The 26,281-nt window shown below is 40.3% G+C and overlaps 1 pseudogene; it reads left to right on the top strand.

Moving 5' to 3' along the window:
• Positions 1 to 14,378: 14,378 nt before the first annotated feature.
• On the top strand, positions 14,379 to 15,093 carry LOC137768647 (large ribosomal subunit protein uL30-like; annotated as a pseudogene).
• The last annotated feature ends 11,188 nt before the right edge of the window (positions 15,094 to 26,281 follow it).

Here is a 26,281-nt window from a genome sequence, read left to right as displayed (position 1 = left end):
TTCCAATGCCCTGCCGGGCTTGCACCTTTGACTGTTTCACTTATATATTTTATTTATTTTTGGCTGCGTTGGGTCTTCGTTGCTGCACGTGGGTTTTCTTCTAGTTGCGGCGAGCGGGGCCCGCTCTCCGTTGTGGTGTGCAGGCTTCTAATTGCGGTGGCTTCTCTTTGTTGCAGAGCACGGGCTCTAGGCGTGCAGGCTTCAGTAGTTGTGGCTCTCGGGCTCTAGAGCGCAGGCTCAGTAGCTGTGGCGCACGGGCTTAGTTGCTCCGCGGCATGTGGAATCTTCCCAGACCAGGGCTCGAACCCGTGTTCCCTGCATTGGCAGGCGGATTCTTAACCACTGTGCCACCAGGGAAGCCCCCTTTGTTGACTAGGTTATTTGACATCTCTGTAGGAGCAGAGGTTAACTTGTAGATTTTTGTCTGGTTAGAGATACAAATAATTTCTGTCCAGTGGGAAAGGTAATCCTAGAGGTTGTGGGTTGTGGCCCTGTGGGACATTAACTAGTTTTGTATCTAACCTAGTAATCTTATCCTAACATTCCTTTTTAAATTTATTAATACTTGGAGGCTCCAATTCTCATTTGAACCCAGTCTTTTACCGTTTCCCTCATTAACTATTGAGTTGAATAGAATCATTCACCACGCGTTTATTTTATATGTGAGAGATCGTGTTTTCAGCCCTTTGAAAATTATTCTTTGGCATAATGTTAGGACCCCTCACTTTTACTTTAGCCTCCAAGTAGTTTAGGTTGTTCGGTAAACACAAAAATATACTATTACTAAGAAAAACCAGTCAGCTGGTATCCAATCCCAGCCAACCTTTTTTTTTCCTTCTTCTTTCACTGTTGAGTGCTTTTTCTGCTGTAACCTAGGCAAGATGGACTAGAGAGCTGCACCAGTATCATTCTTTTTGTTAATCCATCTGCCAGCAACATTCATGAAGCCCCGTGTGTGAAGAGCATGGCCCTGGAGGACACAGTGAACGTGCAGTCAAGGGGGGCATGTTGCTGCATGGTTGCATGGTACTGTTTTCAACTAGAATCCTGCTCGGCCAAAGCATGAGGGAAAAAAATCCACGAGGATGGTGACATGAAGCTAATACATTAACGTTTTGCCAGGTAAACAAAGTTCCATGTAGCGTTAGCTAAGTTATCATTCAAAAATGATCATTTTGTTGTTGGGTGTTTTTAACTGAATGGATAATAAGATAGTAGGACTAACACATTTGGACCTTAGACTCAGACCTCTGGTATGAGGGAGTTGCAAGAAAATGTTTCTTTTAGGAAAAGCACCGTGAGAACTATGGCTGACGGAGAATGTTTTGCTCCAGACAAATATCACTTCTATCATTTTATTCAACTTCGATTGAGCTTCAATGCCCAGCTCAAATCCTGTGTGCTCTGTGAAGATTCAGTGATCACCCAAGACAAAGTTAACTTCTGCACACTTGTTTGTATCCCTCATTTGAGACTTATATATTGTCTTGACCATTATTTTTTTTTTTTTAAAAACTTTATTTATTTATATTTATTTTTGGCTGTGTGGTGTCTTCGTTTCTGTGCGAGGGCTTTCTCTAGTTGCGGCGAGCGGGGGCCGCTCCCCATGGCGGTGCGCGGGCCTCTTCACTATCGCGGCCTCTCTTGTTGCGGAGCACAGGCTCCAGACGCGCAGGCTCAGTAGTTGTGGCTCACGGGCCTAGCTGCTCCGCGGCATGTGGGATCCTCCCAGACCAGGGCTCGAACCCGTGTGCCCTGCATTGGCAGGCAGATTCTCAACCACTGCGCCACCAGGGAAGCCCCTTGACCATTATTTTTATGTGCATCTAGTTTTTCTCTCAGTCTAGACTATAAATTCCTGGGGAACAAGTTTTGTTTCCTATACTTTGATGTCTTTAACAGTGTTGGTTATATAGAGCCACTCAATAATCAGTAGCTGTTGGTCGGTTCATAGGAGAGCAGATTACTCTTGGCCAATGTTGGTAGAAAAAGTGCTATAGCCTGACCTTTTTTTTTTTTAAGATAACCAAATTCATTGGCAAGTGATACATTTATTTCTCTGAATGATCTTGAGGTAATGCATGCAGTCTCCTGTACAGCATTTTTTAACTATCCACAGCCATTACTGCTGTTTTCTTTATACTGCACTATGCTTAAAATTGGAGTTGTATTTATTTAGCAGAGAGCTTATGAAACTACTCTTGAATTTTCAATGTAGTATTTAAATGTGACCCATCTAATGAAGAGCAGGATGTGCACAGGGAGAACAAATCTAATTCCATATAATAACATGCATTTTACATTTGGTCGAATGAAACATTTATTAAAGCCACATGCCCGGTTTCTCATGGCAGCTAGTTAGAATCTTAAAAAGTCTAATACATTAGAGAATTAGAGTAGACTCTAACAGGATATGTGGATTATTTCCTATTTTAAGGGTAGCCTGTCTCCCAGTCACGAAAATTAAGGTTTTGTAAAGAGTATATATCCTCCATAACACATATCTTAGTACTTTGCTCATAGGAGTTTATTAAAAATTCCTTGACTGAGTCATTAGGGTAAGCTGTGAGCTAACACATGGACAGCATAAGGGACCACTTTATCCTGTGTGATCGTGAACCCTCTTCCAAGTCCAAGTACATTTTAGGGTGACTCTATTATAAAAGTCCTAAATAAGGCAAGAATATTATGGCACAAAAGGATAAAACTCTTGGTGTTTTTCAACCAGTGATTCTCAAACTTTACTGTATATACAAATTACCAGAGGATTTTGTTAAAATGCAGATTTTGATTCTGTGTGTCTGGGGTGAGGCCTGAGATTCTTTATTTCTAATAAGTTCCCAGGTGGTGCTACTGGTGTTGGTCTGGGATTGCACTGTGATAATCATTGCCTGAGAGAATCTGGGACTTTCAGACCCCTCAGTGCTGCTGCCCTAGAATCTACCCTCTTCCTGAAACTCTTTTATCATTTTCTCTTCTTCATGTTCTAGCCCACAGGGCCATTATAACTTCCCCCCACCAGTGATCCCTGTTATTTCACCAACACGAAATAGGACTCAGCCCCCTTCCTTTTCTTTTTTTTTTTTTTTTAATTAATTAATTTATTTAGTTTTGGCTGCGTTGGGTCTTTATTGCGGTGCACGGGCTTCTCGTTGCGGTGGCTTCTCTTGTTGCAGAGCATGGACTCTAGGTGCGCGGGCTTCAGTAGTTGTGGCGCACGGGCTTAGTTGCTCCGCGGCATGTGGGATCTTCCCAGACCAGGGCTCGAATCCATGTCCCCTGCATTGGCAGGCGGATTCTTAACCACTGCGCCACCAGGGAAGCCCAGCCCCCTTCCTTTTCAATAATGAGCTATTTGTGATGGAAAAAATGGAGCAAGATTAGGAGGTGAAGTATCAGATGCTCCCCAGACATGAATTCCCTGCATTTGAGATTATTCAAAAAAAAAAAAATTTGGATCTTTTACATCGTAGACAAGGATTTACCTATAACCCATAGTAGAATTTAATTGCAGTTACTGGGATGAAACATCAAGCTGAAATTCTGTCCAACAATATGGCTTTTTTCATATGGAAGATTGGAATCCTTGGAGGATAGTAACCAGAGGACTATTTATCTGCTGGTTTTCATTTGGAAAATAACTCCGACCATACTACAGTAACATGCAAATGGAAAGCCTCCTTGATGCCCTTTAAAATCCTGGCTCCAAATGCAAATCGCAAATATGTTTTAATGTGAGATAGTGAAGAAAAACCAAAAGAGTGAAAGAACAGCACTAAATAGTCTTCAGCTAAATAAATACTTTCTTGCATGGATACAGGTTTAATTTTAAGCCTCCTTATGAGCTACCCCGGTTACCTAAGACCTAGAAAACTTTGTGAGTAGTTTCCAGTGTGATCCTTCTTTTGTTTTTACTAAGGAAAAAAATGGAAAGCTAAGAGCGCTCTTGCACTGCCATAAGGAAACACCTGAATAAGAATTGGGAATCTCCTCTAGAAAACTCCCCTCACCTGGCCTCGTACTTCTTTGGTTTCCACTGGTACTCTAGAACTACTTGGGGGAATATTGCCATACTGAACAGAGTACCCAGAAGATATTAGTTAGTAAAATGAAGTCTTTCTACTTTGCCATTTCCAAACACAGAACTCGGATCTGGAACAAAATAGGCTTGATAATGCATTTGCCACAGGTGGAGACACATCATACAAGTTCAAGCTCTTTCTACTTGTAGGCCTGTACGAGGCTGGGATTGAGTGTGACTGTGCCTGTGGCACTGGCACATGCTGCACCTCCTCCTCTGATCTCTTCATCTCACCTCCTCCTGCTCATTGCAGCCGCTCACATCCTTTTCCCCCCTTCAGACAGTCACTGTCGAAGCTAAAGCTAACCTAGGTGCGGCGAGCGGGGGCTGCTCTTTGTTGCGGCACGCGGGCTTCTCATTGCGGTGGCTTCTCTTGTTGTGGAGCACGGGCTCTAGGCGTGCAGGCTTCAGTAGTTGTGGCATGTGGGCTCAGTAGTTGTGGCTCACGGGCTCTAGAGCGCAGGCTCAATAGTTGTGGCTCACGGGCTTAGTTGCTCCGCGGCATGTGGGATCTTCCCGGACCAGGGCTCGAACCCGTGTCCCCTGCATTGGCAGGCGGATTCTTAACCACTGCACCACCTGGGAAGTCCCAACAATACCCTCTTTTAATAGTTGGCAGTCTTAGGTTCAGAAATTAAGTAATTTATCCAAGAAGAGCAACTAATAAATTGAGTTAAAATCAAATATAAACTCATTTAAATCTAAGCCCTACCAGAAGAACGTGGCAGTCCACTTCTGATGGGATACAAACCCCAGGGCTACACATCAGCACTTTTCCCCAACATGATGCCTGTGTTAGCTCTCCCCAAGATGCTGGTCTGAATTCTGTTACTGAGGCAGTTGTCAGGAGCACACACCCAAAGAGGTTACGTTCACATTTCTGCTGGTGTCAGTGCAAGGTGGACACTGCTCTCGTGGCATCTCTCACACTCACCTCACACCCGTTTCTCAAGTAAGGGAGAGGCACATTTCATTTCCCCAGAGGTTTTTGAAGGAATTGATAAAGTGAGTTTGTTGGAGAGCCAAGTTTCCCAAGTTCCAACTTTGAATATTATGTTCACTGTCTCTCCTATTTTGGCCTCTGCAGTTTGAACAAATGTATTTTTGAAAGGTATTAATCTAATTATCTGTCCATGTATATTGATCTATTTATCCATCTGTTTACTTCCTATACCCCTGTACTGAAAATAATAGTCTCATACACAGAATTATTGGGGTCACATTTAGGTTTTTGCACTTAACTTAGACCAATTTTAAGAGAGACATTTTTAAAAAGCGGCTATGATGTTTAGAGTTTCAGAAATTTCCTCATTTAAAGAAACATTGGTGGGACTTCCCTGGTGGCGCAGTGGTTAAGAATCCGCCTGCCAGTGCAGGGGACACGGGTTCGATCCCTGGTCCAGGAAGATCCCACATGCCGTGGAGCAGCTAAGCCTGTGCACCACAACTACTGAGCCTGCACTCTAGAGCCCGCGAGCCACAACAACTGAGCCCATGTGCCACAACTAGAGAAAGACTGTGCACAGCAACAAAGACCCAACGCAGCCAAAAATAAATAAATAAAATAAATAAATTTATTAAAAAAAAAAAAAAAAGACTCCGTGCTCCCAATGCAGGGTGCCTGGGTTCGATCCCTGGTCAGGGAACTAGATCCCACCTGCATGCTGCCGCTAAGAGTTTGCATGCCACAACAAAGGAGCCCACGTGCCACAGCTAAGGAGCCCTGGAGCCGCAACTGAGGAGCCCTGGAGCCACAACTAAGACCTGGTGCAACCAAAAAAATAAATAAATAAATATTTTTTTAAAAAAAAGAAACATTGGTTAATTAATTTTAGGGACTTCCCTCATGGTCCAGTGGTTACGAATCTTGACTTCCAATGCAGGGGACGCAGGTTCGATCCCTGGTCGGGGAACTAAGATCCCACAGGCTGCGGGGCAACTAAGCCCGCATGGTGCAACTACCGAGTCCACAACTAAGCCCATGCACTGTACCTAGAGAGAAGCCCGCTCGCCACAGCGAAGATCCTGCCTGCCGCAACTAAGACCTGATGCAGCCAAATAAATATATAAATTTTTTTCATTAAAAAAATTAATTTTAGGGGCTTCCCTGGTGGCGCAGTGGTTGAGAATCTGCCTGCCAATGCAGGGGACACTGGTTCGAGCCCTGGTCTGGGAGGATCCCACATGCCACGGAGCAACTAGGCCCGTGAGCCACAATTACTGAGCCTGCGCGTCTGGAGCCTGTGCTCTGCAACAAGAGAGGCCGCGATAGTGAGAGGCCCGCGCACCGCGATGAAGAGTGGCCCCCACTTGCCGCAACTAGAGAGAGCCCTCGCACAGAAACGAAGACCCAACACAGCCATAAATAAATAAATAAATAAATAAATAAATAAATAAATAAATAAATAAATAAAAATTTAAAAAATTAATTTTAAAAAGAAAAGAGGAAAGGGAGATTTGATGCCTGGTCTCAAATGTTTGAAGAACTGTTTAACACAAGAAGGATTAGACAGTTTATTTGCTTTCAAAACTGTTATCAATTGCTGACATATTTCAGGTCAAAATGACCTTTTAACATAAGCTGTCCAGCGTCAAACCATTTGCCTGTGTAGGAAGTCATAAATTGTCACCAAGGAGAGATTAAAGAACTACGAATCAAGGATATTTAGGTATGTCTTCATTGATTGAAAGGTTGACCTTACTGACATTAGAGGTCCCTTCTAAATCTTAAGGTACAATTTAAGAAAATGAAAACACTAACTTTAAAAGATATATGCACCCCTATGTTCATAACAGCACTATTTACAATAGTCAAAGATATGGAAACAACCTAAATGTCCATAGACAGATGAATGGATAAAGAAGATGTGGTACATAAATACAATGGAATATTACTCAGCCATAAAAAAGAAGGAATAATGCCATATGCAGCAACATGGATGGACCTAGAGATTATCATACTAAGTGAAGTAAGCCAGACAGAGAAAGACAGATATCATATGATATCACTTATATGTGGAATCTTAAAAAAAAAATGATACAAATGAACTTATTTACAAAACAGAAACAGACTCACAGACTTAGAAAACAAACTTATGATTACCAAAGGAGAAAGGTGGGGAAGAGGGATAAATTGGGAGTTTGGGATTAACATATACACACTACTATATATAAAATAGATAATCAACAAGGACTTACTTACTGTATAGCACAGGGAACTATATTCAATATAGTGTAATAACCTAAATGAGTAAAGAACCTGAAAAAGAATAAATATATGTATATATATATATAACTGAATCACTTTGCTGCACACCTGAAACTAACACAACGTTGTAAATCAACTATACTCCAATATAAAATAAGAATTTTTAAAAAAAGAGGAATAAAGGAGGGAAGGAGGAGGGGAGAAAATAAGTGATTTAATTGCCAAACACTTGGTGAACAATTAGTTTAAAAGAATAAAAATTATGTCATTACATTAAAATACCTCTTTATATGAAAAATATTCAGCTATATATAGAGAGATGAAAAATCAAAAAATTTAAATACCAAGTAAAACACATAAAACATACACCATTGTGTTGTAAAAAATAATAATAATAAAAGATACAATTTTATCCCAAATAGAACATGAGATTTAAAAATAAATCTGAAAAATAAATCTAGGGGAGTTCCCTGGTGGTCCAGTGGTTAGAACTCAGTGCTTTCACTGCCAGGGCCCAGGTTCAACCCCTGGTCAGGGAACTAAGATCCCCATAAGCCTCACAGCATAGCCAAAAATAAATAAATAAAAGATTTTAAAAAATAAAAATAAATCTAATCCATGGAGATGATTTCTGGAATAATGATATGAGGAGCCTTTCCTAGTGAAACCACTCTAACAGGTAAAAATTACTTTTAAGAAACCAACTATTTTAAAGTCTCCGGAAATGTGTTAAGGGCATACAACAAATGAAGAAACATTGATCCAAGAAAATCTAAATCTTTCTAAGAGAGCAGGGAGAGTCTTTAGCACTTGAGGTACCACCTACTTCCTTCTCCCTCCTCCCTGGCCCAGTTCAGTGTGCTGAAGCTCTACCCTGGGCAGATCCAGACAAGAACATAAGGCTTTCTCTCCCACCTCCCAGCTATCAGCTACGGTATCTTTCTGTGAAGGACAAGGCACCAGCATTTCTGATTTTCTCCCAAATACATGTTGAAGAAGCTTAATTCTTGGCAAAAGTGGCTGAGAGATCTGGGTCTTTCTTCTCTACCTAGTACCCACTCATAGGGTGAAAACTCTACCCCCAGGCACAATAGACCAAGAACACTGGGGCTCCAACAGTCTTCACCCCAGCTCAATTAAAGTGCAGATGATTTATGCCAGGAGAGAAAAGCCAAGAAGACCAGAGACTACTGCCCCACCCAGTACCCTGCTTATAAATCAGGCCTGTCACTCCAAGAGAAGCTGGCACTGTCACTCTGAGAAAAGCTCCAGAGTGATGGTACAGAGGCAAGCTCTAAGAATAGAGAGCTCCAGGGAGTTCCCTGGTGGTCCAGTGCTTAGGACTCCATGCTTTCACTGCCAAGGGTGCGGGTCAATCCCTGGTCAGGAAGCTGGTTCCTACAAGCCACGTGGCGTGGCCAAAAGTTAAAGAAAAAAAAAAAAAAGAATGGAGAGCTCCAAAGGGATCTGACCTTATTTAGAATAGAATGTGAGGAAGTTCAAGCCTAAGAGTGCTCCCCAAAATAAAGGAAAATTTGGTGGTAAGCACTGAAGAGGAGGCTGGCAGATTCAGTAAAGCAAAAAGTTAAATTATAAACCAGCTGCAAGTTTACCAAAAAGAACCAAAGAATGAGACTGCTAAGAAGAGCCTACTGGGATAAGAGCAAAACCCAAAGACTGGCCTTAAAGACTACTCCTGCAGAGTGGCCTGAATTTAGTTGAATTGGAATGTGGCAAAATGTATGCTCCAGGGCATTGCTAAAGACAGTAGAGCAATTTGCCTGCAATTATTGAAGACTAACAGCTGGGTGTGATACCAAAAGTGACAGACAACTTAAAAAAGATCAGAAAAAGAGAGGTGACTATGTATGCCTAAGGCTGTACCCCCTGATGAGCAACTTCAGAGGGTGCACATAGCCAAGGAAAATAGATTTTAGTAAAATAGCCCTGCCAAGTTATTGAGAAAAATAAGCAAAACACAACAGTCCTTTTGGGGTGAGGGAGGGGGGATTAACACTGGAGTTACTACAGTATATTATCTAAAATGTCAAATTTAAAAAAAATTACCAGTTATGCAAAGAAACAGGAAAGTGTGACCATACACATGGGAAAAAAAAAAAAATCAGGCAACAGAAATTGCCTATGATGGGGCCAAATATTGGATTTAGCAGGCAAAAATCAAATCAACTATTTGAGGAAAAGTATGATCACACTGTCTAATCAAATGGAGAATATCAATAAGGAGATAGAAATCATAAGAAAAAAAACCCAAACAGTGCTACCAAACATTTAAATAATTAATACCATTCCTCACACTCTTCCAAAAAATAGAAGAGGGGGGAACACTTCCATACTCATTTTATGAGGCCAGCTTTACCCTCATATACAAAAACTAGGCAAGGACACTGCAGGAAAAGAAAATTACAGGCAAATATTCGTGATGAACATAGATGAAAAATCCTCAACAAAAATTAGAAAACTGAATTCAACAAAGCATTAAAAGGATCATAAACCATGATCCAGTGGGATTTATTCCAGGGGTGCAAGGATGGTTCAACATCCTCAAGTCAATCAGTGTGATACACCACATTAATAAAATGGAGGATAGGGACTTCCCTGGCAGTCCAGCGGTTGAGACTTCGCCTTCCAATGCAGGGAGTGTGGGTTCAATCCCTGGTCAAGGAGCTAAGATCCCACACGTCTCGTGGCCAAAAACCGAAACATAAAACAAAAACAATATTGTAACAAATTGAATAAAGAGTTTAAAAATGGTCCACATCAAAACAAATCTTTAAAAATAAATAAATAAATAAAATGAAGGATAAAATCGTATGATCATCTCAACAGATGCAGAAAAAGCATTTGGCAAAATTCAATATCCTATTCATGATAAAAACTCTCAACAGGGATTTCTGTGGTGGCACAGTGGTTAAGAATCCGCCTGCCAATGCAGGGGACACAGGTTCGAGCCCTGGTCTGGGAAGATTCCACATGCTGCAGAGCAACTAAGCCTGTGTGCCACAACTACTGAGCCTGCGCTCTAGAGCCCGCGAGCCACAACTACTGAGCCCACGCACCACAACTACTGAGCCTGCGCTCTAGAGCCCGCACACCACAACTACTGAAGCCCACGTGCCTAGAGCCCGTGCTCCACAACAAGAGAAGCCGCTGCAATGAGAAGCCTGCACACCGCAACGAAGAGTAGCCCCTGCTCGCCGCAACTAGAGAAAGCTCGCGCGCAGCAACGAAGACCCAATGCAGCCAAAAATTAATTAATTAATTAATTAATTTAAAAAAAAACCTCTCAACAAAGTGGGCATAGAGGGACCATTACTCAGTATAATAAAGACCATATGTGACAAGCCCACAGCTAACATCAAATTCAATGGTGAAAAGCTTTCAGCTTTTCCTTTAAGATCAGGAACAAGAAAGGATACCCACTCTTGGCACTTTTATTTGACATAGTACTAGAAGTCCTAGCCAGAGCAACTGGTCAAGAAAAGGAAATAAAAAGCAATCCGTATCAGAAAGGAAGAAGTAAAACTGTCACTATTTGCAAATGACATGATATTATATATAGAAAACCCTAAAGATTCCACCAAAGAAAACCTGTTAGAACTAATAAATTCAGTAAAGTTGCTGGATACAAAATCAAGGTACAAAAATTTTCTATACACTGACAACAAACTATCAGAAAGAGAAAGTAAGAAAACAATCCCATTTAAAATTGCATCAAAAAGAATAAAATATCTAGGCATAAATTTAACCAAGGAGGTGAAAGACCTGTACACCAAAAACATACTACACAAAGCAATCTACAGATTCAATACAATCCCAATTAAAATTCCAATGGCATTTTTCACAGAAATAGAGCAATCCTTAAAGTTGTATGGAACCACAAAAGACCCCAAATAGCCAAAGCAATCATGAGAAAGAAGAACAGCACTGGAGGCATCACGCTCTCTGATTTGAAACTATATTACAAATCTATAGTAATCAAAACAGTATGGTTAGCCTAAAAACAGACACATAGAACAAGGGAATAGAATAGAGAGCCCAGAAATAAGCCCACACATATATGGTCAGTCAACTTACAACAAAGAAGTCAAGAATGTACAATGGGTAAAGGACAGTCTCTTCAATAAATGGTGTTGGGAAAACTGACCAGCTACATGCAAAAGAATGAAACTGGACCAGTATCTTACACCATATACAAAAATTACCATACACAAAAATTAACTCAAAATAGATTAAGGATCTGAATGTAAGACCTGAGACCACAGAATTCCTAGAAGAAAACATAAGCAGTCAGCTCCTTGACATCAGTCTTGGTGATGATTTTTTTAATCTGACACCAAAAGCAAAGGCAACAAAAGCAAAAATAAACAAGTGGGACTACATCAAACTAAAAAGCTTCTGCACAGGAAAGGAAACCTTCAACAAAATGAAAAGGCAGCCTGCTGAAAGGGAGGAAATATTTGCAAGTTATATATCTGATAAGGTGTTAATACCCAAAATGTATAAAGAATTCATACAACTCAATAGCAAAAAACAAACAAAAACTCAAAACAGGGAATTCCCTGGTGGCGCAGTGGATAAGAATCTGCCTGCCAATGCAGGGGACATGGGTTCGATCCCTGGTCCGGGAAGATCCCACATGCCGCAGAGCAACTAAGCCTGTGTGCCACAACTACTGAGCCTGCGCTCTAGAGCCTTCGAGCCACAACTACTGAAGCCCGCGCTCCACACCAAGAGAAGCCACCGCAATGAGAAGCCTGTGCACCGCAACGAAGAGTAGCCCCCGCTCACCGCAACTAGAGAAAGCCCACGTGCAACCCACCGCAGCCATAAATAAATAAACAAATACATTTAAAAAAAAAAAAAAAACTCCAAACAATCTGATTAAAAAATGGACAGAAGATCTAAGTAGACATTTTTCCAAAGATGGCCATACAGATGGCCAACAGGTACATGAAAATGTGCTCAACATCACTAATCATCAGGGAAATGCAAATCAAAACTAAAATAAGATATCACCTCACACCTGTTAGAAGGGCTATCATCAAGAAGACAAGAAATAACAGGTACTGGGGGAATCCTTATACACTGTTGGTGGGAATGTAAATTGGTGCAGCCACTATGGAAAACAGTATGGAAGTTCCTCAAAAAACTGAAAATAGAACTACCATATGACCCAGCAATTCCACTTTTAATATTTATCGAAAGAAACTGAAAACACTAACTCGAAAAGATACATGCACCCTCATGTTCATTGCAGCATTATTTATAATAACCAAGATATGGAAACATCTAAGTGCCCACTGATGGATGAATGGATAAAGAACATGTGATGTAAATATTATTCAGTCATAAAAAAAGAATGAAATCTTGCTATTTGTGATAACACGGATGGAGTCTGAGGGCATTAAGCTCAATGAAGTAAGTCAAACAGAGAAAGACAAATGTTTTATGATCTCACTTATATGTGGAATCTAAACAAAACAAACATACACACAAACAAGCTCAAAGAAACAGAGAACAGATGGGTGGTTGCCAGAAATGGCAATGGGGGCCGGACAGAATAGGTAAAGGGGGTTGAAAGGCACAGACCCAGCTACCAAATAAATAAGTCACGGGAGGCAATGTGCTGCGTGGGGACTGTAGTTGATAATACTGCATTAGAGATTGGAAAATTGCTAAGAGAGTAAAGCTCAAAGACTCATCACAGAAAAAAAATGTTTTAACTGTTTATGTTGACAGATATTAACTAGACTTACTGTGGTGATCATCTCACAGTATATACAAATATCAAACCGTTATGTTGTATACCTGAAACTAATGTCATATGTCACTTACACCTCAATTAAAAACAACGTATAACTATCCAAACATGATAGAAATTTACTTATCATTCATTTAAGTCCAAAATTGGGGTTTTTAAAGGAAAAAGAAGAAAAACTGAGAAGCTTCGAGGTACTGAAAAATAAACAAATCAAAAGGGAGACCAGAGGGACTTCCCCGGTGGTCCAATGGTTAGGACTCTGTGCTTCCACTGCCAAGGGCCTGGGTTCGATCCCTGGTTGGGGAACTAAGATCCCACAAGCTGCGCGGTGCGGCCGAAAAAAAAAAAAAAGAAAAGGCCTTCCAACTGCAGTTTCTACAACGACCAGCCCTGTCTCGGCTCCTTGACTTCCTGAGGCCCAGCTGTTCCATGTTTCCTAGGTTCTGAGGCACACATAACCTTACCCAAAAAATCTTCCTAACCACATGAGGCCTACCCAAGTATCTACAAAAATACAACATAATAGCTTATTCAGTCTCCGCCCAAGAAACCAGTACCCTGTGTAAAAACATTGCCTGTCAACAGTTTACTTTGATGCAGAGCAAAGAACGGGACACTGGTTTGATTCTTCACAAATCTTAGCTTGGCCACCAAGCAATATTACCTTCCAACTCCACCATCCTGAGAAATTTCTTACTTTCCCACCATGTCAAACCTTTGGAATTAATGCTGCAAATCAACAAACGAATTTTTAGAATTAGACGTATAGAACAATGAGATATAATTGAGAAGCCGGTACTTCACCTTTTTGGTCAAATGAATTCTGACAGGGTGCCAAGATAATTCAATGGAGAAAGAACAGTCTTTCAACATATGGTGCTAGGACAACTGGACTGCCACCAGCAAGAGAATGAAAGTGGACTCCTTCCTCACACCATATACAAAAATTAACTTTAAGGATCATAAACCTAATTGTAAGAGTTAAAACCATAAGACTCTTAAAAGAAAACAAGCCTGCAAATACCTTCATGACCTTGGATTAGGCAATAATTTCTTAGGTATGACACCAAAAGCACAAGTAACAAAAGAAAAAAATAAATTGGACTTCATCAAAATTAAGACTTTTTATGCTTTAAAAGACACCATTAAGAAAACGTAAGGACAACCCACCAAATGGGAGAAATATTTGCAAATCATATATCTAAAAGACTTGTATCTAGACTGTATGAAGAATTCTTATGACTCAATAATTTTTAAAAAATGAATAACCCAATTTAAAAATGGGCAGCTCTTTTCCAGCTGGAACCATGGAAGGTGCAGAAGAGAAGAAAAAGAAGGTTCCTGCTGTGCCAGAAACCCTTAAGAAAAAGCAAAAGATGCTTCGAAAGGCAAGGCGGAGGCATATCTATGAAGAAGCTAAGCACCATCACAAGGAATACAGGCAGATGTACAGAACCGACATTCGAATGGCTAGGATGGCAAGAAAAGCCGGCAACTTCTATGTACCCGCAGAACCCAAATTGGCATTCGTCATCAGGATCAGAGGTGTCAATGGTGTGAGCCCAAATGTTCGAAAAGTGTTGCAGCTTCTTCGCCTCCATCAGATCTTCAGTGGCACCTTTGTGAAGCTCAATGGCACCTTTGTGAATTCTCAGCATGTTAATGAACGTGCTGAGAATTGTGGAACCGTACATTGCGGGGGGGCACCCAAACCTGAAGTCAGTAAATGAACTGATCTACAGGCGTGGTTATGGCAAAATCAACAGGAAGCGAAGTGCCCTGACAGATGACGCCTTGGTTGCTCCATCTCTTGGCAAATATGGCACCATCTGCAGGAAGGATCTGATTCATGAGATCAATACCATTGGAAAACATTTCAAAGAAGCAGACAACTTGCTGTGGCCCTTTAAATTGTCTTCTCCACGAAGCAGAATGAAGAAAAAGACCGCCCATTTGGTAGAAAGTGGAGATGCTGGCAACAGGGAAGACCAGATCAACAGGCTTATTAGAAGGATGAACTAAGGTATCTGCCATGATTCTTTTTGTAATCTGGTCAGTTAATAAACACTGACTGCTTTCAAATTGGAAAAAAAAAATAAATTAAAATGGGCAAAGGATCTGAATAGACCTTTCTCCAAAAAATGGCTAATAATCTCATGAAAAAGTGGTCAGTGTCATTATCCATCAAGGAAACGCCAGTCAAAACCGCAGTGAGATGGCACTTCACATCCCGTCAAAAAGTAGATAATCATAAGTGTAGTGGAGAAAATGGAACCCACATACCTTGCAGGTGGCAATGTAAAATGTTGCGTCTGCTGTGGGAAACACTCTGGCAGTCCTTCAAAAGGTTAAATGTAGAGTTACCATAGGACGCAGCAATTCTAATCCTAAGAATATACCTGAGAGAAATAAAAACATATGTTCACACAAAAACGTGTACACAGATGTTTATGGCAGCATTATTCATAATAGCCAAAAAATGGAAACAACCCAAATGTCCATCAGCTGATGAATGGATAAATAAAATGTGGTATATCCATGTAATGTAATATTATTTGACAATGAAAAGGAATGAACTTTTCCTATATAGCACTGATACATATTATAAACTGGAGGAACCTTGAAAACATTATGTTAAGTGAAAAGAGCCAGTCACAAAAGGCCACATATTATACAATTTCGTTTACATGAAATATCCAGAATGGGCAAATCTATAAAGATAGGAAATAGATTAGTGATTGACCAGGGAATTCCCTGGCGGTCCAGTGGTTAGGACTCTGCGCTTTCACTGCCAGGGCCTGGGTTTGATCCCTGGTTGGGGAACTAAGATCCGGCAAACCATGCGGCGTGGCCAAAAAAAAAAAAAAAAGATTAGTGATTGACTAGGGGTGGGAGGTGGGGGGAAAACGGGAAGTGACTAGTAGTGGGTGTGAAATTTCCTTTCTGGGTTGATGAAAATGAAAAATTGATTGTGATGATGGTTGCACAACCCTGTGAATACACTGAAGCCCATTGAATTGTATACTTTAGATGAGTGAATGATATTTCTATAAAGCTGTTAAAAAAGAAAATAAAAGTATACCATGTGAGAATGTTTAAACAGTGGAAAGATATTACTTAATTTTTAAACAGTATTCCGCTTTACTCAAATGTGAAAGATGAGTGTTTTGCCAGGATTTCAGTTTTTTGATGTTGAAGTTGCCTTTACTAGGATGGAATCAGATCCTCTTTGTGTTCATCTGAGAGCACTCAGGGCTTGGTCCCAAGTTCTCTACTTTGTTACTTTAGTGTGATTCTTCTACTCCTTTGCTTCCCATTAATTTCTGAGTCTACTGCTATGACTTAACCTCATACACTGGGTTGGATGTTTTTAAGTCTAGAGTCCTATTCACTGTGAAACGAAACCAGGGCTTTAAGGAAGATTTTGGGATTCTTAGAATGACAAGAGTTCAAATAAGGACAATGGAATCAAAGCAGAATAACAAGTAGCCAGCAAGTCCTGCTCTACTAGGTGAAGTACTCCTAAGAAGGGGGCAATTTAAATACCAGCTGGATTTCAGCGTTGTCCACTTCAAACTGAGATTGCCGGAGCTCCTGAAGCACGAGGACTTCCCTTAAAGTTAGGTAGAAATAGAATGTGAAAGTTTAAGATCAAGACCTTCTAGGATCTAGATTTTTATTTCAGAGTTCTTCCTTGTTAATTGCACAAAACTTACACATAATCAAATATATCGAGATTGAATGATATTCTAGTTACTAAAATGGGATTTTAGTTACTAAAGAGTAAAACTGTCCTGCAGTTTTGAGGTAGCAAAGTCTGTAACACCTGATACATCTGTTGATGTCTTTGTCAACACCTTCTCATACCCAGATTTCCAGGTAGCTCAGCAATTTCTGGATTACAGAAATTTACATAATTGAAAAGAAAAGAAAAAGTAGAGGGGAGAACTCAAAAGCATCCAGCTGAGATAAAGGATAAATAGGGAATGGAAAACAAAGGAAATAAAGAATAAAGAGACAAGTTTAGGGAAAAAATAGCAAAAGAATAGCAAAGGATAAGCAGTGGAGTAGAAACTGAGAGAATCAGATTCTAGGACCAGCTCTGCTATTAGTAAATTGTGTTGTCTTGGACAAATCACTTTCCTTCCCTTCTCCCAGCTTTACTGGCCCATATAATTAGATACTTGTCTTCCTTTGGGTCAAATGACTAAGTATGAGTTCTAAGCATAAAACAGTGAGATTTGTTTTCCTTTGCAGTTTATAAAAACAGTCTCCTTACTCTATAATCGGGCTATTTTATGAAAACGCTCTGAAAGAAAAATAATAGTTAAAAAAAAGTAAATTTGCCAGTCACTGACAAGTTCTATTCTCTTGATGGCTTCCTGAGCCCAGTCACTGAAATTTATCTGTCACTTTCAGGTTCCTGCATGACCTCATGCCGATTCAGCAACACATAGTAATGGTAAGAATTCCCTCCTACCAGTCTTCTAAACGAGAAGAGTTTTGATAACCAGTAAGCTTAGAGACATAACTGTACTGTATAATCCAGGTCATTTCCTCTGGGATCTTTCTGTGCCCTTCTGCAGCACTTCTTCTTAAAAAAAAAAAAGGCCCTTTAGGAACTTTTGGGTTTTTTTGGTTTTTTTTTTTTTTAGTTTATTTATTTTATGGCTGTGTTGGGTCTTCGTTTCTGCGCAAGGGCTTTCTCTAGTTGTGGCAAGCGGGTTCCACTCTTCATCGCGGTGCACGGGCCTCTCACTATCGCGGCCTCTCTTGTTGCGGGGCACAGGCTCCAGACGCGCAGGCTCAGTAATTGTGGCTCATGGGCCCAGTTGCTCCGCGGCATGTGGGATCTTCCCAGACCAGGGCTCGAACCCGTGTCCCCTGCATTTGCAGACAGACTCTCAACCACTGCGCCACCAGGGAAGCCCAGAACTTTTGTTTTTAATATATTTATTTATTTTTATTCTTGGCTGCATTGGGTGTTTGTTGCTGTGCGCGGGCTTTTCTCTAGTTGTGGCAAGCAGGGGCTACTCTTCCTTGCGGTGCGCGGGCTTCTCATTGGGTGGCTTCTCTTGTTGCAGAGCACAGGCTCTAGGCGCACGGGCTTCAGTAGTTGTGGCTCACGGGCTGTAGAACGCAGGCTCAGTAGCTGTGGCGCATGGGCTTAGTTGCTCCACGACATGTGGAATCTTCCCGGACCAGGGCTCGAACCTGTGTCCCGTGCATTGGCAGGTGGATTCTTAACGACTGCGCCACCAGGGAAGCCCGCCCTCTAGGAACTTTAAAGATTTCTTTATAATGTGGTTATGGCATTTGAAATCATCTCAAATGTAAATTGAACAGCAATGCAGTACTACTTTGGGAAAATCTGAATCTTAGACTATTTTAACAAATGCAGTTAATTATTACTTTCATATATGCACAGCGACTTCAACGAGTTGTTGATGTCTGACTTTCTTTAATAAATGGATCATTTGTAATGAATCTGATTTTAAAGCAGATGAATACTCTGAAGTGCTTTAAAAAGTTGTTCTAGATTATATTTGAGGTAAAAAATAAGTTAAGAGCACATAGTGGGACTTCCCTATGAAAAGAAGACTCTCTTTTGGGGTCAAAAGGAAACCATGAGAGTGTTTCACAGTGTAGTTTCCCAGTAGCGCTGGCAGGGTGGGGTGCATTTGGAGCGCTCAGTAAATCCCAGTGAATACGCCTGCATCTCCTTGTACATGCGTACTCACCAGAAGGCAGTCTCTCCCTGCCGGGCCTTTCCCTAATGGATTTCCATTTCTATCGATCGGGGACTTAGATGCCGGCTAGCAATTAGTCCTAATCAGGCAGCAGGAGTTTCCTAAGGGGACTGCCAGCTAGCCTAATTGCTGGCAGCTGTGGGGCTGCTCAGCGCGCAGCTGCGGGCACGGGCTGTTAACCCCCAGTGTCCCGGGCTCCACAAAGATGCTTGACCTAGCAAAATTCCTGCTGTGTGTGGCATGTGTTGGGATCAATGGCTTATCTTTATTTCGGAAAACTGTGCTGAGAAGCTTGGATTACTTTATCTCCAAAGATACTTTAGGATAAGGAGTGAACTATATAACCCTGCTCTATAGCAGAAATTCATAGAGGAACTGAAACAGGATTAATTTAAAAAAAAGCTCTATCATGGAAATTCTCAAAAATTCACAGAAGTGGAATAGTATAATAAACCCATACATCCACCAAATAATTCTCTACCATTCTCTGCCATTATTTTTCATCTATTGCCCACCTCTGTTTTTGTTTTTGTTTTTTTTTTCTTTACTGGAGTATTTTAAAGCAACTCTCAGACTTCATTTCACTTGTAAGTGCTTTAGTGTATGATTCTAATATAAATATATATTTTAAAGTGTAACCACAAAACTATCACTACTCTCAACAAAATAGCTAATAATTCCTTAATATCACCCAATATCTAGGCAGGCTCCTACTTCCACAGCGCCTCAAAAATGCGTTTGGGTTTGTGTGAATCAAGGACCTAGTCAAGGTAGTTGTGACTGAGGTGACCATTTGCTGGAGAGAGTTTCATACTCTACATTTGGCAGATTGTACCCTCAAGGTGTTCTTTTTTGTGTTGCCCATATTTTCTGTAAATCCACAGGAAAATCTAGAAGCTTCATGAAAATTAGGTTTGGGTTTTTTCCAAGAATACTTTATAAGTGGTGCTATGAACTTTCTTTTGCTTCTTAGTCAGGAGTCACAAATGTCGAACTGTCCAATTTCAGTGATGTTAAAATTGATCAGTGAGTTCAAATGTTGTCAGTCTGATGCATCCGTTACAAAGTTCCCCCATTAACTTTACCTGATAGTTTTAGCAGACATTTATAATCATTGCCTAGAATGATTGTTTCATAAGGGGTTACTAAGTGGTAGTATTCTAATGTTTTCATTCCTTTGGCATGTATTAGCCATGATCCTTGTAGAAAAGAATTTCCCCCTCCTGTTTGTAAAGGCAAGATAAATACTTGATTCCCTTCCTTTTTTTTTTTTTTTTTAAATATTTATTTATTTGGCTGTGCCGGGTCTTAGTCGCAGAATGCGGGATCTCCGTTATCGTGAGTGGGATCTTTAGTTGTGGCATGCGGGCTCTTAGTCGCGGCACTCGGGATCTAGTTCCCTGATCAGGAATCGAACCGAGTCCCCCTGCATTGGGAGCGCAGAGTCTTAAATGCTGGACCACCAGGGAAGTCCCTGACTTCTTTCCTTTATATCACATTGATTCCCTAAGCCACCTCATAATGTAACTATGAAAAAAAAAATTTTTTTTTTTTTTAAATTATTTATTTATTTATTTATTTTATTTTTTTAGCTGTGTTGGGTCTTCGTTTCGTGCGAGGGCTTTCTCTAGTTGCGGCAAGCGGGGGCCACTCTTCATCGTGGTGCAGGGACCACTCTTCATCGCGGTGCGCGGGCCTCTCACTATCGCGGCCCCTCCCGTTGCGGGGCACAGACTCCAGACGCGCAGGCTCAGCAGTTGTGGCTCACGGGCCCAGTTGCTCCGCGGCATGTCGGATCCTCCCAGACCAGGGCTCGAACCCGTGTCCCCTGCATTAGCAGGCAGATTCTCAACCACTGCGCCACCAGGGAAGCCCGAAAAAAAATTTTTGAGTATTATTATGAACTCATGGATTTTTATATGTATGATGTGTTTCAATCCAATGTAGTCCTAGCTTTTTTAATGCTAAAATTATCCCAGATTTAATCAGTGGTGCTTTTCAAATTTATTCTGTACCCTTTTGACTTGTCTTTATTAGTCTTTGAAATTGTTCTGCCCTGTGCCTGGAGTAACAGTTTTCCAAGGAGCCCTGGTTCCTCTTAGTAAACTGGGCATGACGGGTGTTCCTTGCTAATGACTTGTCGTTGCTTCTAGCCCAACGCACTATGTTTAAAGCAACAGAATGAACCTGTGTTAAATTCACGTTTGTGTTAGTCTCCTACAGATGTTTATACATCTGTACTCATCTTAAACGTCCTCCTTCCTGTCCCCAAGGAACAAGTGTCTAAAATAAGCTTTTGGTATCTCTAGTTCCAGGACAAACTGTCAATCCCCTCCTCACTCGGCTCCCTCTTCATCCTCAACCCCCCCCCCACCACATCAGTGAATCAGAGATGGCCACCATTGCTTCCCAGTCCCCTATCTTCTCTCCCAAACTAGACTGAAAGCTTTCTGAAAGCAATAATGTCTTCTACTCATTTTGGAATCCTCCATAACGCTGAGCACAGAGTAGGTTTTCAGTAAACTTTTGCACTGAACTGTGAATTGTCACAGGTCCCAATCTGTGCCGCTAATTCCGTGGTAACATTCCTTTCTCTGCTCTACACCAATCTCTCATCCAGGGACCTTTTTTTTTCTTTCCTCCAACACGAAAGAAGCATCATTCCACAACCATTTTATAAAGATGGAATAAAATAAAACTCTGTAATTGATTCTGTTCCAAAGAAGCCATGCATTAAGGAAGAAAAACCGTGCCTTGAGGAGCTGTCGGCTTCATTACTTGCTCTGCAGCAAGCCACTTGGGAGGGCAGTCAGACTTTGCGGGAAGGTGCCAGTTAATGACCTCCACCCGCCCTGAAGCACACTCCAGCCCCACACCTCCACGGTGCTGACAAAAGCCACTGGGGGAAATCTTTGCTCAGTTCCTTGATATTTCAGAAACAACATACCATTAACGATTTCTCATGTTTTCTAACTCCATATTTAAGGAAGATTATTTCATAGAGCCAAATAAGATGACCCCAAGATAAACTATCTGTATACCCAGATAGCCACTGGACACTAACTATGGATGTCCTGTGTGGGTCTTGGCAGTGGGGTGACCTCAGGAGGAGCAGGTAAAAATAGTACCCAGTCCCCCACCCCAGAGAGGCTTGGACCCCCCAGATAGGAGCTCCGAATTAACCCCCACTGCTATTTCTTCGCTGAGTTTCTAATCACATGCTTCATCCATTGTACTATGGATTTTTTTTCCAGCTTAATTAGTAGGTGGAGTCTTTATGTAATGTGAATATTGTATGCTAAGGACAGACAACCCAATTAGCTTAAGAAAAGAGGGAATTCATGGGCTCTCACAATTGGGAGTCCAGGAGTAGCTCTAAACTCTGGCACAAGTGCATCCAGGGACCCAAGCAATTACGTCGAAACTTGTCTGCATTTACCTTTCACTTCTGCTTATTTCTGTTTGTCTTGGTTTGATCCTTCTGGAGTTAGGTTTTCCTTATGTAGCCAGAAACGTTGATGGCAACAGGAAACTTCAAAACCCACAGCTGAGGTATGTTTTTCTGTAGCTCCAAAGCTTAAAAGACTCTAATTAGCCGACTTGATTCAAATGTCTGAGGAATGATGGGACGAAAGAATGGGGGTCCTGAACAACTCAACCTATTACATGTATCAACCCTTTCAGTATATATGTGACCTTTCTAAGCCTCAGTTTTCCCACCTGCAAAATGGAATGATCATAATCATAATCATACCCATCGATTGTAATTAGATAATTCATGTAAAATGCTTACCATACTTCCTGGCATATAACAACCCCTGTATTAATGTTGGCTCTTATTAATTTTTTAATCATTATATATGCTTTTCCTAGATGGTCATCTTTTATTTATTTATTTTTTAAAAAATATTTATTCATTTATGTGGCTGCATTGGGTCTTCATTGCGGCGCACGGGCGTCTCTCTAGATGTGATGCACAGATTCCAGAGCGCACGGGCTCAGCAGCTGTGGCGCGCGGGCTCAGCAGCTGTGGCGCGCGGGCTCTAGAGCACGCAGGCCTAGTTGCACCGCGGCATGTGGGATCTTAGTTCCCCGACCAGGGATCGAACCCGCGTGCCCTGCATTGGAAGGCAGATTCTTAACCGCTGGACCACCGGGTAAGCCCCTAGATGGTCATCTTTTAATGTTATTTACGGTATCTCCCACTGAACAGAAGCTTAAATTCTTTGCTGTCCAAATCTAAAAACCTTTTCTTTATGGTTTCTGGGTGGTGTCATGCAGGAGCGGAGCCTTCCCTGTACCCCCAAATTACAAAAATATCCCCCTGAACTTTCTTCTGGTATTTTTGTAATTTTCTTTTTAATGTTTAAATCTTTACTTCATGACCCTAATATAATGTTATATGTCACTTATACCTCAATTTTTTAAAAAGAGGAGGGAGGGACTTCCCTAGTGGTCCAGTGGCTAAGGCTCTGAGCTCCCAATGCAGGGGGTCCGGGTTCAATCCCTAGTCAGGGAACTAGATGCCCCATGCCACAACTAAGAGTTTGCATGCTGCTACTAAAAAGATTCTGCTTGCCACAACTAAAGATCCTGCGTGCCACAACTAAGACCCAGCGCAGCCAAATAAGTAAATAAATACAAATTTAAAAAAATAAAAATAAAAAGACGAGGGAAAAAAATTCTTCTTTTCCTCACTAATTTGAAATTTAATCTTTATCTGGTGCTAAGTTACTACTATGAACTGACTTGCTTCTAATTTATTCTTTATTTCTTTCTATGCCAGTTTTAATTGTCATAGTTTTATGGTAAATTATTATATTTAGGAGGGCAAGTCTCCCCTGCCATCATTCTTCTTTTTGAAAATGTATTTGGCTGTTCTCCCACTCTCTGCTGTTCCAAATAAACTTTAGAATCAACTTATAAAGACGCAATTTAAAATTCATTAGGATTTTATTTTAAATTGCATTGAATTTATGGAACTATTTGGAAAGAATTAGTATCTTCATAATAACGAGTCTTCCTGTCTAGACACCAGAATAAATCTCCATTTTTTCAGGTATTCTTCATGTTCTTGAGTAAGTTTAAGAGCGTTCCTTTACAGGAACATAAGTAACCTATTTACTGTTATGCTTATTCCTAAATACTTTGTGTTTTGTGTTTTTTGTGGGTTTTGTTTTTGTTTTGTTTTTGCTACTGAATAGAATTCTTTTCCATTAAATTTTCTAATTTATGTTATTATTGTCATGGCTATTAATGTTTGTGTTTTACTTATAATTGGTTATCCTACTGTGCTCTTTTTATCTGAAAGTCTTAGTTTTTCAGTGGATTTTCATAGGTTTTGTAAGTGGCCAATCATGTCATCTGTCAATAATGATAAGGAGGCCACTCCCTTCTGTAAATTTCCTCCCCTCTCCTTGTTTTACCACATTGGCTGGTTGTGTCCTGCAGTGAAACAGTGGCAGTAGTTATGATGTAGCATTCCTGTCTTGTTCCTGGCCCCATCTTTTCACCTTTAAGTACGGCATTTGTGTTGACTTCTTTATCAAAGTGAAGAAACTTTGTCTATTTCTAGGTTACTAAGTGTTTTTCAGGACTGGTTGTTGCGGCTATTGAAATACTTCTGTTTTTCTGCTTTTCTTTAATAATACAGTGAATTACGTTGGTAGTAGATTTCACAATTTTATGTCTCCCTGCATGCTAATCTTTTTTATTTTTATTTTTCATTGACGTATAATTGACATACAATGTTATATTAATTTCAGGTGTACAACATAGTGATTCAACATTTATATACATTACAAAGTGATCACCACGATAAGCTAGTTACCATCTGTCGCCATTTAAAGTTACTACGGTATTACTGACAATGTCCTTTCCTATTCTGTATGTTGCAGCCCCTATTTTGTCCATCCCTCCACTCCACTCCTCTCTGGCATCCACTAGTTTGTTCTCTGTATCTGTGATTCTGTTTCTGTTCTGTTTTGTTCATTTGTTTTATTTTATTTTTTTAGATTCCACCTGTAAGTGAAATCATATGATACTTACTAATCTTTTAATTGATTGCTGGATTTGATTTCCTAATATTTTATTTGGCACTTTTGCATCTATGTTTATAGTTTTCCTTTTTGTATTTTTGGCCAAATTTTTTTTTAATTAATTAATTTATTTATTTTTGACTTTATTGGGTCTTTGTTGCTGTGTGCGGGCTTTCTCCAGTTGCGGCGAGTGGGGGCTACTCTTCGTTGTGGTGCGTGGGCTTCTCGTTGCAGTGGCTTCTCTTGTTGCAGAGCATGGGCTCTAGGCATGCGGACTTCAGTAGATGTTGCTCACAGGCTCTAGAGCGCAGGCTCAGTAGCTGTGGTGCATGGGCTTAGTTGCTCCGCGGCATGTGGAATCTTCCCGGACCAGGACTCGAACCCATGTCCCCTGCATTGGCAGGCGGATTCTTAACCACTGCGCCACCAGGGAAGCCCATGGCCAAATTTTTTATCAAGGTTATGCTAGCCTTATAGAATGAATTGAAATTCTTTCTGTTTGTTTTTTGGTTTTTTTGCTACTATCTGGAACAGTTGAATAACAAAAAAAATTATACTATCTATAACTTTTTGGAAGATTTGATACAGTTTACCCATTATAACATGAAACTGACTTGGAGTATTTTGGGGAGATAAATCTGTGACTACATTTTCCATTTTTTTTTTTATACTTATTAGTTTATTCATGTTTTCCTAAAAATTTTGAAACAAGCATATCTATATATTCAAATTTATTGATACAAAGTTACAATAGATTTCTTTTCCTTATTTACTTGATCTTTTAATTATTTTTAAAGATTTAATGTCTCTACTTGTCATTGCCTTGTCAAATTTTAATATTTCTAGCGGTTTTTGCTTTATGATTTTAAAGCTATGTTGCTCAGTTCATAAAGAATCATTATAGTTATATCTTCTATTAATATAAATATATATTTTTAGTCCCATTAATGCTTTTGCCCATTAATGCTTTTGCAAGTCCTGCTTTCTTTGTTTTTCCTTGTCTATCCATCTCTGTATTTTCAGCCCTCTTGTGGAATTTTATTTTGGATGTGTTTCTTATAAAAAGCATGTAACTTTTAAAAATGCAATCTAGGATTTTTTATATCTCAATAGAATTTAGTCTATTTAATTTTTTACTTAGCCTATTTAAATTTTTAATGATCCTTGATATGACTGGTCTGATTTTTAATATCTTCATGTTTTCTATTTCAGTATATGTCTTGTAAAATTTAAAAAATTTTAATGACCCTTGACGTGGCTGACCTAATTTTTAATATCTTCATGTTTTCTATTTATCTTGCTTTTTATAGTTTTGCTTCCCCCCCCCACCCCCCGCCTTTTGCTGCATTGATCTAATTTTCTTTATTCCCTTGCCCCCTCAGTTTAGTAATTCTACTTCATTTTGTTACTCTACTGGCTATA

The sequence above is a fragment of the Eschrichtius robustus genome, chromosome 8, assembly GCF_028021215.1.
Source record: "Eschrichtius robustus isolate mEscRob2 chromosome 8, mEscRob2.pri, whole genome shotgun sequence".
NCBI lineage: Eukaryota > Metazoa > Chordata > Mammalia > Artiodactyla > Eschrichtiidae > Eschrichtius > Eschrichtius robustus.
This window is presented reverse-complemented; position numbering and strand designations above follow the sequence as displayed.